A 13759-nucleotide genomic window follows, 5' to 3' on the forward strand; every position below is an offset into this window, starting at 1 on the left:
CAGTAGCAGCAACACTCAGTTTGGAATGTCTCATGTTCAAACCAACACTGGAAAACTAATTTAGGCAGAACAGTGATGAGAAATTCAATCTGAAAATGAAGTGTTTTTAATTAAGAAACACTTCAGCATTATATAAAAATAAGCTCTTTATAATTTAAAATTTGGCTCCTCTTTCCTCACCAAGTACAAATCACTGATCTATAATTAGTATTCTTAGAAGAAGGAATGCTTGATTCTCTGGCTTAAGTTATGTCTATGACTGTGATAAGGAGAGCTGTAGTTGTGTTGGAAGAGGTTCTAGCTAGTCTGTTACTTGGCATTCAGTTTCTTATGGAATCTGTTTCTTAAAATGAAAACGAATCAAGGGAGAATTTTACCTCTAGCTTCCTGGTAGACAACAGCAGTAGTAAGAGTCCATGGCACGATGACTGGGAGCTTCTTTGGGAACAAGAGAGAGCCAAGTTCCAATCCTGTGCCAGGAATTAGTCCAATATTTTATCTAATAACTATTTAATATAAATTGCATAAATGTTCTTCAGAGCAGAAGTGCATACCCAGATCTTGTCTCTCCACTCTTACTCTATTTTTAAAAGATAGTTTGTCCCACACTCCATTTTTGAAAGGGACTGATAATGACACAATGCAGTGATTTCAAAAGGAGACACAACCACAGTAGAAGTCAGTAAACTCTGTGTACCCTGAAACCAGTATCAAGAGTGTGATGGGAATCAATGGTTATGGGGAGCTAAGGGATAGGATATACTGTGTTACAGGCCCAGCAGCAGGTCGTAGGCTCTAGCTCAGCTGTGCTTGGAGGAGTTCAGGCAACTCAGAATCTGCTACACGTGGCCATATTTAATCCAGAAAGTAGTGTACTTCAGGTATCAAAAGGTGGGGAAATGTCTCCATCCACCTCTCCTGTGTGGATTCTGGTGCATATCTGCTTAGCAAGGGATCATATTCAGTTGCTTTACTGACAGCAAACTAACTCATAAAGGTTTCTGCCAGATTAACAAACTGAACTGGCTCACAGAAGGACTAAATGAGTAGCAGAGTGAGCAAAAGGAAGAATCAAGACCATATAACCATAAGCAGGTGGCAGTGGCAAGGTGGTGATGGCAGGGAAGAGGTGAAGAGTAGCATGGTCATGTTTGATGAAATGTTAGATCAGCTCAGGAACCTTGTGAAAACTCAGTCTTTGGCATCTCACTGGGTGGCTTTGAATTGTGAACCCTAATCTGATGTAGACACTCTTTCAGTGCAGAAGGAGGTGCATAACTACAGCAGAAGATGCAAGAATGAGATAAATTTTTCTGTTTAATATCTCATAGTAGCTATCTTATGCAAGTATAATAATATGTACTAGCTGCCACAAATTTCATTTAAAGTGCCAAACTCTACAATTACATGTAATGTAGGCTGACACCAATAGGTCCTATTCCTTGACCCAGCCAAACTTTGCCCTTCTATCCTGTTCTGTTTCGGCTTTAGTGTTCATGCAGTTAATAGATGATCCAACCAAAAACTTCTTCCCTCGCTCCCTTTTCTTTCATGAGATGTTTTCAGTCAAATGAGTTCCTTGGTCTGGCTGACAGCACAGTTGCATAATCTCTAGCTTTAACCTAGTGGAGATGGTAGAGTTGTTGGATGTAAGGTCTTTGATCACTTTAGGTAGACTTTGAAACCACACACTAATGCTCTCAAAAAGTTGTATAAGAAGCTTAGATACCTTTTTTGGCAGTGGGGATTCAATTTCAGTAGCATGTTATCTATATTAGGCTTTCTTCAGCCTTCTGTGAGGCTCACTGCAGACAACGTACAGTGTGCTAGTACACACTAAACAGCAGGATCCTGGACCTGGAATGCCCAGAGCTATATTCTGCTGCTCAGTTCCTGTAAGAGACTTGGGGATCAGCACATATAGTTACAGTAGTGAGATACACCTGTTCCATGTGTATCTTTCCAGTTACTCTAACACAGAACAACTTGGTGCTCTTGCACGTGTCAATTTTTAAGACACTTGAAACTTAAAATTACTCTGAAGCTGTCAGCAGAAGATGAATTTAATAAAAATAACTAGAAAACAATAAGGATGAAGACATAATTAGAAAACCCCTAAATTTCCCAGGATTCTCTAGGAAAGACCTCCTGGCCAAGGCCAACTACTTGTGCCTTTGTGAAAGGACTAGCACTTCTCAGAAACTTGCTGCTTGAGTTGGAATTCTTTATTATTTATATGTTACTTTACCTTCCAATTAAGGAGTTCCCAACACCACATGCAAATTACTGTTTTTCTACTTGTTATACTTTATTCCTACATTTTACAATGCTTTTAGAAAAACCTGTCCATATATTCAGTGGTAATGAGAAAGTATTTTTTTTTCTTCCCTCATCCTTTAGCATTATAGACAGTAAGAGTGACACCTTTTACTCATTAGCAAAAAAAAAGCCTTTCCAGATCTCTACAAGAATCAATGACTATCAGCGTCAACTGTAAGTGGTGAGTAATTAGTCAGGCTTAGGTAATGAAGAATTAGAGGTGGGCTCCAGCTGCAAAATATTGATTTCCCCCCCCCCCCCCAGCAATATAGAGTTCCATCAATGCTGTGATATAATTCACTATGGGTAACTGCTGCCAACTGATTAAATGCATAAGGAAACATAGTTACTTGAAAAGATGAGTCCTAATTCCCTAAGTAGTAACCAAAGCTAAGCAAACAATGCTTAGTTTTTCAGAAAGTCTCAAATTCTTTCTTTTGACATTGAAGGACTTTATTATAATTTTTTCAAAAAATACTGCTGATACTTTCAATATGTCGCGGCTTATCAACGCAGGTTGAAATGCTTTTATTAAACAAAAATTCTAAATTTAACTATGGTGTGACAAGACCCAGCATACTGTGGGGAAAAAAAGAAAAGTTCTGATAATATTAGGACATGCTAGAGGCAAGACGAATGTCACAAAAACAGCTTTTTAAAGGATTTTTTCAAAGCAAAATCTTTGCAATAAAAAAAGCCTAGTTCTACCAATTCATCTTTTGGAATATCAGAAAGATACTTTACTGAAAGAAAAGCGAGATAAGAAGGAGCTTCAGTAGCATCTAGAAAACTAGATATCTAAGTTGCGCAATGCGGGCAATGCAGCTGTGCAGTTAAAGAAAACGGCAAGGCCCAAACCTGCCTGCATATGCATGGCTGCTACTCAGGAAGGCTCACTGTCTTCCACCGTTTCACACAGGCAGACATTTGCCTTGTGAAACCACATGGGGCCCCAGGTAGAGTTTAAAGCAGAATACAGTAAAGGACAGTGCCACATCTCAACAAAGAAAAGCTTCTTTGGGCAGATGTTAGCGTGAAATGCGGTGTGTTACATGGTGAAATGGATGTGTAAGAAGGACCTGCCTTATATACAGAAGATTTGTTCTCACTGTGCTCCAAGAGATACAACTGGATACAAGGGAATAAAGCTGGAAAGGAGGCCACAGACATTGTAATGCATTCTGTAATAATCTGTTGTGTGTGCGTAGGCACACATGCACAACTCTATTCATCCTGCTAGTAAAACACTTACGCTATAGCTACTCGCTAGAAAGAGCAGGCCTTAAAACCAAAACAAACTGCTTCTCTACCAACTTTGCCCTGGTGTATTTTTCAACCGCTTTCTTTTGTGTTGTTTCTTAGCAGAAGAGTCATTGTGTCAGTAGGAATATTCACTGTTTTAGAGGTCACGTCCCTGACTTTTTGTTACATTACAGTAGTGTTGTCTGGAACGACTTGTATTTATTTATATATATATATATATATATATATATATATATATATATATATATATGATTGCCACTTCTGGAAAACTAGCACAATAGAAAACTGAACTGAACTGGTTAAAGATGCACAATCCTATTTTGACTGTCAGTGTTTTCTCTAGTTTTTAATGTAATGCAATTTAAAAAAGCTGCAAACAATAAAGGGTGACAGGAAAAGAACTTGAAAACGATTCCCTGTAAGTATATAGCTTGACCAAAATACTTTGTTTAATAACCTGTTAAAATAAACAGGACTCAAGTAATGCCTAGGGGAATTACTAGGGTAAGGAAAAGATGCTGCTTTTTCTGGTGATGGTGATTCCTGACTGAGTGCTGGAAGCAGCCCACTCCAGTGCAGCGACGGAGGTGCCTCCTATTCTGTTTGCTCAGGGCACTCACAGAGCTGTGATGCCCTGCCACGCTTGCCTCCAGCTCCTCATCTATGCCCGCTCTCAAGGGCCAGGGTTCAAAGTTTCTCCTCAGCTGAAACACCTTACTTTGAACCTGTGGTTGGAGGTATGCCCTTAGCACACACAGTTAAGGGTTTCTGGCATGTGACACGAAGAACGCTCATCTTTTCAGTCCCGCGGAACCCAGGCGCGTCTTTCTACGTCTCTCCAACCCGACGGGGCTCGAGCAGACGAGGTGGAAGACGTTTCTAATGCACAGTGCTGCAACAGCAGTAAGCTGACCACGCTGCACTGAGAATATCTAATTAGGATTAGTTTCTAAATTAGACTCTTCAAAGGAGCGTGAACTAAAAATGGGATCCTGATAAGCTGACTTGTGTGTTGCAACAAATCCCGTTGCAGGAACCGATCCTAATGCTTCCGGCCCCACGCTCCCTCCCCTCCCCACGAGTTAAATACTGCAACGGTATTTCACTCGCAGGCTGTTTCTGTAACAACCGTCACTTAAATATCTGTGTACTTAACGGACTTATCCCGAACGCCGGAGCGAGGGAGGGAAGCAGCATTAACCTCGTTTTGCAGACAAACAGCGGAGGCCCTGGCGGCTCTCGACCGTCCCACGGAGCAACGGCACGGGCGAGGCGCCGTTCGCGGGGCGGCGGCGGAGCTTGGCGCGCCGCTGCCCGCTGCCCCGAGGGCCGCGGACGCTCAGCGCGCCCGCCGGGCACCGCTAACCTCGCGCTGCCGCCGCGGCGCCTCGGAGCTCCTCCCGGCCCGACGGCCTCGCGGCTGGCCGGGCCGCCGCCGCTCGCCGGCTGATGTCGGCGGGCCGGGGGTGGCGGCGCTGCCGGGCGCGGGCAGCCCTCGGGCCGCTGTTTGGGGACTGTGTACGGCGCTGCCCGGCAACGCGCCCCGCCCCGCCCCGCCGCGGCCGTTGGCGACCCGGCCCGGGCGCGCGCCGCGGGGCCGCGCGCTGACGTCACGGGCGGCTCGGCGGCTCGGGGCAGCGGGGGCGGGGCAGGGCCTCTCCCCCCGGCCGTGATGTAACCCCTGTCCCGCTCGGCGGGCGGCAGCCGCGCGGCCCCGCGGCCGTTGGGCAGCGCGGCGGGAGGCGGCGGTGAGTGCGCCGCCGCCGCTGCCGCCGCCGCCTGGGCCGGGCAGGGCCGGGCCGTGCCGGGGGGGCGGGGCGGGCTCGGAGGCGCTCGCGGCCGCCGGTGGAAACATGGTGTCACACGTGAGGCTTATGTAAAGTGAGCGGCGTCCGGCGCGGCCAATGGGGGAGGCGGGCGAGCCGCCCCCGCCCCCGCCCGCGGACGCCGTCACGCGCCGGCGGCCAATGGGCGGCCGGGCGGGGCGGGCTCTCCGGCTCCAGTCACGTTTCTGCCTGTATGAAGCCGGAGCCGGGCTGCGCCGCGCCGGCGGGACGCGTCGTGCGGGTGAGCCGGGGGGTCGCGGCGGGCGGCTCCGCGCCCCGCGCGGGCCCGGGGGGCGGCTCGCGCCCGGCCGCGGCGGCGGGGCGGCGGCGGCGGCGGGCGGGGGCGTCCGCGGGGACGGGGGCTCGCCGCGCCGCTCCCCTCCCCCCCTTCCCCCCCCCGCCGGCTGCGTTACGTAAGTGCCCGCGCGCCGGGGCTCTCCGGTTGCCGGGGCGACCGGCCGGGCCGGGGGCTCGCGGCGCCGCGGGCTGCCGCTGCTCCCCGCGGGGCCGAGCGCAGGGGCGGCCCCGAGCCACCGCCCGCCCCGCCGCCATTCGCTGGGCTGGGGGGGGGGGGGCGCCGAGCGGCGGCCGTGCCCCCCCCCCCCCCCCGCCATCCCTTCGGGCCGGCCGCGTCTGCGCGGCGGGTCGGAGCCGGCGGGTCCGGGAGCGAGAGCGGGCTCGGCGGCACCGCGGGGGCGCGAGCGTCGCGGTCCGGCGGGCGGTAACCGCGGCTCGTCGCTCCGCTCGGCGGAGCAGCGCTGCGTGCGGTGGCCTGGGCGGCTTGCTTGCTTTTCCCACGTGAGGAGCTATATGGCAGTCAGCAGCAGAAACAGAGTGTGCTACTGAAACGTATGAATTGGCAACAGGTACTCTGTGTGTGCGTGTGGCTTCTTTCCTTTTTTTTTTTTTTAAATGTTCCCTGCAATACCCGCAAGCAGACTTTGTTCCTTGAGACTGTGTGGTTTTGCTACTATTGACATTAGTTGCATGCTAGTGCATGCATGATTACAAAACAGTTTATGTAAGTACAGCTTCATGCAAATAGATGAGCAGTGTGGTAACTGTCAAGCTGACACTTCTCAACTGACTACTTGTGGTAGGTTAGGGTAGGAGACAGCATTTTTCTGTCTACCGCAGGAGCTGAAAAAGCTCCCAGAGAGATCATTATGAGGTCTTTGGTACTCGGAAGGAAGCAGGAGGCCTTTGAAATTGTTTTTGTGTGATGCACAGTAACTCGAAGAAATATATTTCTCCTTTTTTTTCCTTTTCTTTCCTTTTTTTTTTTAGGCTGTGAGATGCTTTTTTCTTTTTCTTTTTTTTTCCCAAATGTAAGGTTCTGAGGTTTGCAGTCTTACACATCTGACTTGATGAGTATCTACCATTTTTTAAAAAATAACAAATAATGGGGAAATAAAGGTGAAAACCTTGTGATGACTTTGGCAGTGAAGTTGTCTGGTCAAGTCAAGAATAGTACCAGAAACTGCTCTGTTATATTGAGAAACTGTTTCAGGTTGCCAGTATTGTTCTAAGCACAGAAATTGTTTATGGTTGACATAAGGTAGTTAACATTTCTCAGAACTATAGATATCTTTTGGAATCAGCTTTTGCTTGTTGTCAAAGTAAAATCCAAAATGAACTGCTAAGGTGGTAGTGAGGCACTTAAATACAAATGGTTTTGAATATGTAGTGATGTTGATTAAACTGAAGCATGTCAGACTAATGGCAGCTAAGGATTTGATCCTGTCACCCTAGTCCAGAAATAGATGCTGTTTTATGTTAGATGGTTTTGAGGCATTGAAATTGGTCTTAAACTTTTCTTATCTTCTAGGGTTTCTCAATGTTTGTATGTGTCCATGATCTTAGCCTTGGACATAGTGCTGTTTATACACTTTATCCAGTGGTTCTTGAATACAAAACCCCAAGAGTGGGGCCTGGAATTTGATTCAGGTCAGGGAGAGCACCCGCATCATTACTCTGTGATGTCAGCTTCCATTTTGCCTCAGTTTGTGTGTGTTTGCTTGCTCTTTTTGCCCATTCTTGCAGAAACTTGCACTGTTTTTGCACGGTGGGGAAGCTTTGCTAGAGAACTGGATAGCATCCTCTGTTCATCCAAGCTTTGCTGTTAGGCTGGTGATTATGGCACTGTTCTGAGGTGCGGCGTTCTTGTTCTTGACTGTTGCTGGACTGAGGGAGGCAGCTTATCTAACTGGAAAGACATAATGCAAAAGATGGAGCCTTTGGCCCAGAGTGAAAGAAAAAAAAAATCATGCTGCTTCCTCCCCCACCCCCTGGTTTCATACAGGTGCTCAAAGTAGAAATGAGAATGCCTTAGTTGGTTAGCTGACATAAATGTCCAATGTTGTGAGTCAGATGAATCTAACTTCACCGGGAAGTTAGGGAAGGGCAACTAAAATGATCAACGGGTGAGGCAGATGCCGTGTGAGAAGAAGTAATTTTAAAAAAATGCATTTAGAGAGGAGAAGGCTAAGGGCGTATGGGACTGCCTACAAAGGCAGTTTTTAAGCCAAGTGCAAAAACTGTTATTCACCCAAGTCAGCAGTATTGGAAGTAGGGGCCCTCAGTGAAACTGGGAGGGCTGCATGGAATGGACAAAAGGAAGTACTGCTTTGCGCAGCAGGTGGTTGCAACTTGTTGCCACAGGAGCGTATGGAGGCAAGTGATACCAGCAGGTTCGAAAAGATTAGGCAAACTTATGGACTATGATAAATGAGCATTAAAAGGAGTAAACAGGGATGTACTCCCTGATACCTCTAGTGAAACAACTGTGGCTGCTAGGGGAAATAGAGTGTAGCAACTGGTCAAGCTCCTTTTTCCTAAATTGCATGTCCTTTCCCTGTTGCCTAAGACAGACTACTGGGCTAGATGGGTCATTAATCTGATGCATTGCTTTGACTCTTGACATTTGCTACTTGGACTGTATGTATGATATTCAGTCATGTGGTGGTCACTTAATGTGTGTTTAAACTAGGGTGGCTTTTTTTGTTTAGTTTTTGTTTTGTTTTTAAGCCAATTTTTGCATTGAACTTTAAATTCCGTTTTTGCATGATCACTTCCAAGGGTTAATGTCAAAAGAGAATATGGCCTATCTTGCATTGTGGAGAAGTAAAGTGTAGTTTAGCTTGACCTGATCCATAGATACAAGAAGTTGAGGTGTGGAAAGCTTCGGCTTTTCTATACTTTCTTCAGATTTGGCATGTTTTCAGGTCTTACTTGTGATCCAAAGACTATATGGTTTTCCTGTCTGTTTATTTGTCAGTTGCTAGCACTTGTTATAGATTTTCACAGATAGCATTCATGTTTTAAAACAAATATAAGAAATCTAAGTGATCTACTTTATTTTTAGAGCTTACTATTATCCCCTTTGTCCCTTCAGAGAGACATGAAGACAGAACATAGTACAGTAACTCTTATCATGATGCTTTTATTTTCAGCATGTCTTTTCAGTCACTGAGATGAAAATATTGGATAAGCTGAGGTTGTTACATAAACTTATTTGATTCTATCCCTGGACAATATATTTTTATACTAATTTCTCCTGGGAAGTATCATATTTTTTTTTGGAGTAAATTGAGATTATGATGGAGTTGAGCCAAAGTAGGTGAATACAGTGAAATAGGGAAGCTACTTGGAAACAGAGTTCTGAAACTTTCTTCTACTTTGAGCTTTATTATGACCAGGAAGTGTTTAGTTTAGTCCCAGACTGATGCAGACTGATAAAGACCAATTTTCTTTTTGCTGGATTCTTGCCACACCCTTATTTCTTTAACATTTTTGCACTATTAAAAGGTGTTTTACTGCAGAAAAGCTTTTTACCTGTTAAAGTGTGGATGTAGAAGCAAGCTTTTGTGGGACAAGGTATAGGTGGTGTGGTGTTGTGGAAAAGCAGATAGGTTATCACTAGCCAGCACAACAAGTAAGTTATCACCAGTCTAGATCGACTGTAGTGTTTTATAGAGGGTTGCTATAGTTGGCCTGTGTTAAAAGGGAACATCATGTTCTTACCAAGATGTTGTGTAATACTTGGCATGAATGTGCTGTAGACATTGTATTATACTCATAATGTTACCACATCATAATTACGAGGTAATCAGGTGTTTCTGAAAATGGATTTTTGTGTCCTGAGTTCTGATTGCATGCCCCAGAATTCCTTTATGAGGATGACGGGTCACAGAGACTTTTACCTTGGTTTTCTTGTTGCTGGAGTCACATTTCTTACATCCAGTTACATCTCTATTCTGCAAGTTTTAAATTGCGTCAATATTTATTACATTAACTTCTCTCCTTAAGCACTGAAGAGCAAATGAGTCAATTAATATCTATTTTATTGTTAGTTTTATTAATTTAAAGGACTTTTACTTGAAAAATGTTCAAGTAAATGGAAGACTTTAAAGCAGTGCAGTTGTTGTTCTGCCCAGTGTTTAAAGGTGCCTGACCCCTTTGCTGCCTCACAACAGTCGTTTCAAACTTAACTACTGCTATGACGGAGGGCAGGATATTATTGTGGTACCTTTGGTAGTAAAGCAAATCTTTTGCTTGTCAACTTTTGGTAGGTAAATAATGATTTCCCATTTTGGCATGCAAGTTTTTTTTTTTAGCTGTAAGTGAAATGCATCCTTCTGTGAAACATGCTTAAAGGGTACTGGAGAAAAAGGTGGCTGTTAAAAGCACATTTTAGAGGCTAGTGATTTTTATCATCTCGTGTGGAGATTTCTTGTGGCCCTAGGCCACTTGTGTGAAACACAGTATGGCAGAGAAGACCAAAATGAAGGAGGATCAGATGGTTTGGGTATGACTGCAAAGGCTGTGTGGAGACAGGCTGCTCCCTGTAGCATGTTTTGTTCTTGCTGACAATGAACCAGCAACCGTATGTAGTAGGAAAGTGCCCAAACACATGGGAATCCGCATTCCTGTGATGTGGTGCACTAGTAAGTGACTTAGTAGATCAGTAGGCGCGCTTGGGCAGCCTGCTTGCAGCCTGCTTGCCTTCAGTGCTGGAACATAGGCAGATCAGTGCTTCTGTGCTTCTGTTTGCTACTTCCAAAGCCATCCTTTAAATGTAGATATGGTCTTTGTGTCTGAATGCCTGTGTTAGGCTTGTACTGGCTAGTACAAAGTCTTCTTGTTCAGTGCTCTTTCCCTCTTGAGAGATTTGCTGAGGAACAGCAGCGATCTACCAAGCTTCGTGCAAGTTGCCTGGCCAGTGGCTCTGAAGAGCGTGTTCTCTCTATTTATCCACATATGCGAGTGAGGTTATGAGTGGTTGTGTGTGTGTGTAAGCTACTAAAAGGCCAAGGAAAGTTTTGTGCATGTGACTTCATCTGCTGTTCAAACACTGCTGCCTAGCATACTGGCATAGTAAGAAGTGAGGCTAAATTTACCTTCCTTGAGATAACTAATCGTGAGCGCAATTTTTCCCTTTCCTTCATTCTTTCCCAAGAGCAAGTCTGAAATGTACACAGAATGTGCTTTTGTGGGCAGGAGTTGAAGGTTGTTCTGCAGAGTCCACAAGCAAGCTGTAGAAGTTCTATGCAAGCAGTAAAAAGGTTCATCTTGAAAAGACAGGATAATGGGGAAGGGAATAAGTTTGTATGCCAAAATGACTGGGAAAAATGGTGAGGTTTTGCTTCTAGCTGTTGTTGAGTGTAGTGTGGTAATTCTTTATGCTTTTTATTTATTTATTTATTTCCTTACAGATATAGTGGCTAGAAGTTTCCTTGTATAGGTGTTTAAAGCTGTAGCTTATTAAAAATTGAGCTAAAGCTATCCTGTCTTTTGAACGTCATGTGCTTCTAAAACTGCATAGAGGTACTCTGCTGTTAAGTAACAGCTGTATTTGGCATAATTGAAGCTTAGGGGTACAAGATGAAGTGGTTAGGATGTCCAGTGCCTCTCTTTTGTTGTTCTTGCCTCCTATTATCCTTATTCCTTGCAGCTTTTGTATCTTAGTATGATTTTTTTTGTGCCTAGCCGTGTATTTCATGTACGTACTTCTGTGTACCTGTTGTCTTAGTTTTCCCTACTTAATTTCTCTAATTGTACAAAAGTCTTCAGTATATGAAGCACTACTTTGACTTAAATTCCCTTTCTTCTGGGTATAGTAATTACTGTCTCTGCTGTGGATTCCTGTGTGGCTGAAGCACTTATTTGTCGGTGCTAATATATACAGCTCTTAAGATAATTATATAACATTTATTAGCTTGCACACTTTGTGGGGTGTATTAGTGATGCAGTGGGGGTCATATTAGTAACAAACAGACAGTTTTTTTGGTATAGGGGCTTCCAGAATGGGACTTTGATTTTGGCTGAAATCTTCAGATGCTGTTGCAGTTCAGCTCTGGTTAAAGAGTAATGGGAGGAAAGTGGTAGGCCTTCAAATATAATGTTTAATGGTGATGTTAACAAATATTTAAGTTGAAATATGATGTTATACTTTAGAAGATCTAGTTTCACCTGAAGTAAAGGTGAGGTAGATGACTGCCTGATGGGGGTGATAATTTTCCCTCCTTTCGGTAATGAATAGTATAGTCTCTAATGTATCACATGGGTTTCTTTGCTCAGACAGGACAAGAGTTGATGTATGCAAATTCAGAGTTTTTGACTACTGTTCTCCTGTTTAGTAATCTCTCCAGTCATATTTAGTTCTGCTCAGGAAAAGAATAGAATTTTCCTTTAAAAGAAATCAAATATCTCTTAAAATTGCATTTAATACAAAGCATTTTAGTTCATCTTTATGAAGTATACAAAATTTATTATAGAGTTACAGGTTTGAAGGATGTCTAGAAATTAGCTTGGGGCAGGTGTGGTAAATGCTTTTAGCTTCTTCCAGAGATGTCTGGACACAGCCTGTAAGCCTGTAGCAACTTGTGATGTCAAGGGTGTATTTCTGTGTTCTCCGCAGAAAATGCTAAATCTGTTGGCAATTAAACTTAGTTCTGCGTCATGGCCTATTGCTTAAAGTGAGGATATATGTTTGCGGAAGATGACTTCTCTTTGCTGTTGAAGATCTGGACAAATCATCCCCCTGTGGAGACGTGCGCACCGTTTTGGGTGGTAACAGAACCAAGACTATTTACCTGAAAGGATAAAATAAGCTTTGATCATGGCCTGGCAGAGAAGAGAGCAAGTGCTGCTAGGTGACCAAGCGGCTGCGCTGACTACTTTTGGGGGTTATTTTGGGGACTGGCTTCTTACATAGATGGAATTTTGTGGGTTGTCTTGTAAGTACAAAAGAGAACAGAATTCAGTAAACAGTTACTCTGCATTTTCAAGGAAACAATTCAGAAGTTAGCTTACAATAATAGTAAATGATATTAGGAATAAAATAAACTCTCATATTCCGCTTTGAATTGTAGTCTTTGTGTGCACACATGCGCATACACACACACACACACACACACACACACACACACACACATATATATATATAGCTATGCATACACACACACACACACATTATACCTATATGTGTGTATGTATAACTGTTCTTCATGCTTGGAATACCTGTCTTCTGTGGTTCATTTTGCATTTCATTATTTAATAGACTCCTGAAGAAAATCTGCTTTTTCATAAATGATTTTTTTAAAAATCGCTTATAGAACTATATGGATTTATTTTTTACAGGAACGTGTGGATGATGCTTTCTGCCTGATTTGAACAGATCATAATTAGTGTCTTCATTAAGGTAAGTGTCCTACATACACTTACCCAAGAAAGCCATTATAATACCACTTCTTTCTCAGTTAGTCTGAACTGACTTTCTGCTTGTTGTTGCTGCTTTGGATGCTTCTCTTGAGCTGTAGTCTTATCAGGATGCTGGGAAATATAAAGATATTCAGGACTTGAGAAAGACCTGTTGTATAAATCATTAAGCACATGGAAATGATCTGGCTTCTCTCATTTTTAGGAAATTGAAATGATTTAGTGTAGCATCCAGTATCAAGTGCTGCATCAGCACTGTTTGCTGCACAGTAATCTACTAATTTGTCTAAATGACTAAAGATTTGTTCTTCCACAGCTACAAAGCTTGAACTGTTAAAAGTTATTAAAACTGACAATGTTGGTTCTTACTTTAATGCTGCAGGTGTGACTTCAGTTTTCTCCAGACAGTGAACTTGGCTGGGATCCTGTAATACAGGTGTGTTCCCTAAAGCAGGCTGTTTGTTCTTTTCTAATATTTGAAGTCTTATTTCTATGTTTAAAATAAATATACCTCAGTATCAAAAGAAATGTCACAAGTTCAATGTTCTTTCTATACCGATGAAAATGACTTTTTGTAGAAAACCCCTATTGAGATGCCATGCATGGATGTTCTGTTGGCTTCATCTAAGGAT

The 13759-nt window shown here is 43.8% G+C and overlaps 1 protein-coding gene across 11 annotated transcripts in view; it reads left to right on the forward strand.

Moving 5' to 3' along the window:
* Positions 1 to 5602: 5602 nt before the first annotated feature.
* PER2 (period circadian regulator 2) overlaps positions 5603 to 13759 on the forward strand; it is a 44549-nt gene continuing 36392 nt past the window's right edge. For 7 of the 11 annotated variants that reach the window (XM_062583286.1, XM_062583281.1, XM_062583279.1 and 4 more), the window contains exons 1-3: positions 5603 to 5649; positions 13050 to 13110; positions 13510 to 13563. The gene's annotated coding sequence lies outside the window, so the exon portion shown is untranslated. Of the gene's footprint in view, positions 5650 to 6064; positions 6275 to 12337; positions 12480 to 12499; positions 12647 to 13049; positions 13111 to 13509; positions 13564 to 13759 lie in introns of those variants that run through there. The other 4 variants (XM_062583282.1, XM_062583285.1, XM_062583283.1 and 1 more) reach the window with 4 other exon arrangements.

This window comes from Rhea pennata, chromosome 9 (assembly GCF_028389875.1).
Source record: "Rhea pennata isolate bPtePen1 chromosome 9, bPtePen1.pri, whole genome shotgun sequence".
NCBI classification, from domain to species: domain Eukaryota; kingdom Metazoa; phylum Chordata; class Aves; order Rheiformes; family Rheidae; genus Rhea; species Rhea pennata.